The 3,830-nt window shown below is 44.8% G+C and overlaps 1 long non-coding RNA gene across 1 annotated transcript; it reads right to left on the bottom strand.

The window, feature by feature from the left end:
- Nucleotides 1-893: 893 nt before the first annotated feature.
- Nucleotides 894-2,482, bottom strand: LOC147372825 (uncharacterized). The gene is made up of 2 exons (XR_015164326.1): nucleotides 2,351-2,482; nucleotides 894-2,274 (listed from the first exon to the last, which is right to left on the bottom strand). It is a non-coding gene; the product is annotated as an uncharacterized LOC147372825 (long non-coding RNA).
- Nucleotides 2,483-3,830: the final 1,348 nt, after the last annotated feature.

The following is a 3,830-nucleotide window of genomic DNA, read 5'->3' as shown; positions in this document are numbered from 1 at the left end:
AGAAAAAAAATTGTAACTACATGTTGTGATGGATATTACTATACATGTGTTGATTATTTACCAATATGTACAAATACATAAATGCTATGTTGTACACTTAGGACTAGTACAATGTTACAAGAATTACATCTCAAAAATTTTAACAATCAAGGTTGGAATATGTGAATTAAATTAGTTCCATCCTTACCTCATTTAGGTTTCTCTGGTGGCTCAAATGGTAAAGAATCTGACTGCAATGTGGAAGACTGATTTTGATACCTGGGGTCAGGATGATCCCCTGGAGAAGGGAATGGCAACCCATTCCAGTATTCTTGCCTGGAGAATTCCATGGACAGAGGAACTTGGCAGGCTATACAGTCCACAGAGTCGCAAAGGGTCAGACACGACTGAGTGACTAACATTTTGACTTAATGTCATTTTTGTGTACCCAAATTAAACTTAGATTACTAAAATATCACTTAGATTTTAAAATATCAAATCTCACTGCATCCTACCGGGATTGAGACAGACACACAGAAACATACAGTGAGTCACCTGCACACGAAATATAGGCTTCCTCCTTCAGAGAGCATGAAGTGTAATTCCAAGGGTCAGAGGGACACGGCCAGAGAGAGGTGTCAGTTTTCCAACAGTGGATTCTATCCACCCACCGGGGTCTAGAACCTTCTCTGATACCAACAGAAGAGCTGAGTGTTCCACTGTCCCCACAGCCAAGCTGTCTACAGATCATGGACACAGTGATGTCTTCCATGGGGCTGCAGCAGACACTGCCCCAGGTCCCATTGTAGAAAACTTCCAGCCACCCAGCACACTGCTGGTCCTCGCTCACCATCCTGAGGGCCAGGAACTCTAAGGTTGAAAGGGGAGGAGACAGGACACAATAAAAACTTTGCTGGATGTTCTAGGTTTTTATTTCTTCTAGAAATAGTGAACATTCATCTCTGACCTTTTTCAAGAGATACCCACTAGACGACAAGACTGACATCACCTCCCTTTTAACTGACTTTGTCCATTTGTGTCTGTCTTTCTATTTCTACCACAATGGTGTAGTGGAAATGAACTGAGAGGAAGACCAAACTTTGCGGGTGCTAGTGAAGGAGGGAAGCTGAATCCTGCTTCCTGACAAAATCTTTAGAGTATGTCAAAGGGATGTGATGTGGATACTGGGGAGATAGGCAGAATAATTAACCCCAGAATGTCCACATCCCAATCTCTGCAACTTGTGAATCTGTTACCATATCTGACAAGAGGGATTTACAAATGTGATTAAGGTAAGGACCGTGGGATGGTGAGTTTAAGCTAGAAGATTGTATTAACAATGTGAGCCTAGTCTAACCACATCCTTAGACCCATTGTCTTTAAAAGTAAAATACTTTTTTTTAGCTCTGGTTAGAGAGATGTGACTCTGGATAATGGTTGAAGACAGGCAGCATTGCTGATCTGAAAATGGATGAAGGGGGCTATGAACCAAAGAGTGTAGGCATTTTCTAGAAGCTTGAAAAGACAAGAAACAGATTTGCCCCTAAAGCCGCAAAAGTGATGCAGCACTGCTAAAGGCTTGATCCCAGCCCAGTGAGATCCCTGCTGGACATCTAAGCTACAGAAGTAAGGCAATAAACACATATTGTTTTAAACCACTAGTTGGTATGTTGTTACCTAAGCAAATGAAACTAGTACTGTGGGTTTAAATTTTTTGTATGTAACTGGAGAGAGCCTTGCTTTCAAGAAAACCTGTGAGAAAAGGCTCTGCCAGGAAACACCGCTGAAAAGAAAGGACCAGAACCTCAGCTGCTGCAGGAGGAAGTGAAAGCACCTCATCTTCATATCTTCTGGAAAGACAGGCTCCATGGAAGGAAGCCTCCTTCTCTGGTCCTTTCAGCATCTCTCCCTCAGGGCTCAGATCCCCGTCCCCCAGGGCCCCACACCTACCCAGCCTGTGGACAGTGTGCAGCGCGGACCTGAGCAGATGACCCCCGCGTCCTGCTTGTGTCTGCAGTCGTCCCGCCCCCAACCCCGGGGAAGGGCACCTTCACACGTGGGACTCGTTTCCAGCACAGTTCAGGTCGTCCAGCCAGATGAGCCCTGATCCTGCCCCAAAGTGAGCAGACCCCGTGGCAATGAGGGCTTCTCCACAGCCCAGCTGCCTGCACACCACGCGGGCATCGTCCAGGTCCCAGCCGTCATCACAGATGGTGCCCCAGGAGCCCTGGTCAAGGATCTCCACTCTCCCGGCGCAGAGACCTCCTCCGTCCACCAGGCGGAGCTGTCTGCTGTCTGAGCAAAGAGAAATGGGACAGTGGGGCGGTGACCTGGGGAATGAGAAGGGTCTTCTGTCCTGTGGGACCCTTACCTGAGCAGTAGGGGACTCTCTCCTCTGAGGCCGTAGAGCCTGCTGGTTCAGATATGGAGTCGTTGCACTATGGCAGCACCTGGGTCTGATTTCCTGCAGAAACAGCAATGATCAGAAGTCTGGAAGGGTTGAATAACAAGAAACTGTTAAAGGAAATAATGACCTAGTGATGGAGCCTAAGATGAAAGTTGTGACCCAGTAATAAAGTTATCATAATCTTAGTGTTCACCTTCTCCAAGGAGAGTTCTGCTTCTGACAATACCACAATTTCTGTTTTAACCCAAGTGTTGCTGTAAGAATGAGTTAAGTAAGATGTTTTATCGCTAAATCTATCCCTGAGCTGTGCTTAGTCACTCAGTCTTGTCTGACTCTTTGCAATCCTGTGGACTGTAGCCCTCCAGGCCCCTCTGTCCATGCTGATTCTCCAGGCAAGAATGCTGGAGTGGGTTGCCACACCCTCCTCTAGGGGATCTTCCCAACCCAGGGATGTAACCCACATCTCCAGCTTTGATGCTTTACCATCTAAGCCACCAGGAAGCCCAAATCTACACCTAAGTAGAAGCAAAACAAAATTCTTTCTGAAGGAGTTCTACAATTTCTTCAATATCTATCTTTAAAACAAACACATATAAAATAGATTTCATGAAAAACAGAAAGGAAAAAGGAGACACTAGAAAGAATTTCCCAGGGTTTTCAGCTGCTAGAGTTATCTGACAGAGAATTTAAATAGCCGTAATTAAAGTGCTTGTGGAATTAAGCACTGACAAAATGTGTATCTTTGTAGAGAAATGATAACAAAAACCAAATACTTCTAGAGCACAAAAACTTGTTACCAGAAACTAAGAACTAAAGAATAAGTGTAGCCACACATTAGCTCAGCATAAGGTACAAACATCAAAATGAAGATCAGAGGATATTCTTCAGATTAGAAATTCAGGTTCTGGTTATATTGTTGTATAGCAGATTTTTCCCCAAAACTTAGTCCAGTCACTCAGTCATGTCCGACTCTTTGCGACCCCTTGGACTGCAGCATACCAGGCTTCGCTGTCCATCACCAACTCCCGGAGCTTGCTCAAACTCATATCCATCGAGTCACTGATGCCATCCAACCATCTCATCCTCTGCTGTCCCCTTATCCTCCTGCCTTCAATCTTTCCCAGCCTCAGAGTCTTTTCAAATGAGTCAGTTCTTCACATCAGGTGGCCAAAGTATTGGAACTTCAGCTTCAGCAACAGTCCTTCCACTGAATATTCAGGACTGATTTCCTTTAGGACTGACTGGTTTGATTTCCTTGCAGTCCAAGGGACTCTCAAGAGTCTTCTTCAACACCACAGTTCAAAAGCATCAATTCTTCAGCACTCAGCCTTCTTTATGGTCCATCTCTCATATTCATACATGACTACTGGAAAAACTATAGCTTTGACTAGACAGGTCTTTGTTGGCAACAATGTCTCTGCTTTTTAATATGCTGTCTAGGTTG

The sequence above is a fragment of the Bos grunniens genome, chromosome 5 (assembly GCF_055505025.1).
Source record: "Bos grunniens cultivar Pamir isolate PY7600 chromosome 5, Bosgru_T2T1.0, whole genome shotgun sequence".
Lineage (NCBI taxonomy): Eukaryota > Metazoa > Chordata > Mammalia > Artiodactyla > Bovidae > Bos > Bos grunniens.
Note: the sequence above shows the minus strand (reverse complement) of the source record. Positions and strands in the feature narration are given on the sequence as shown.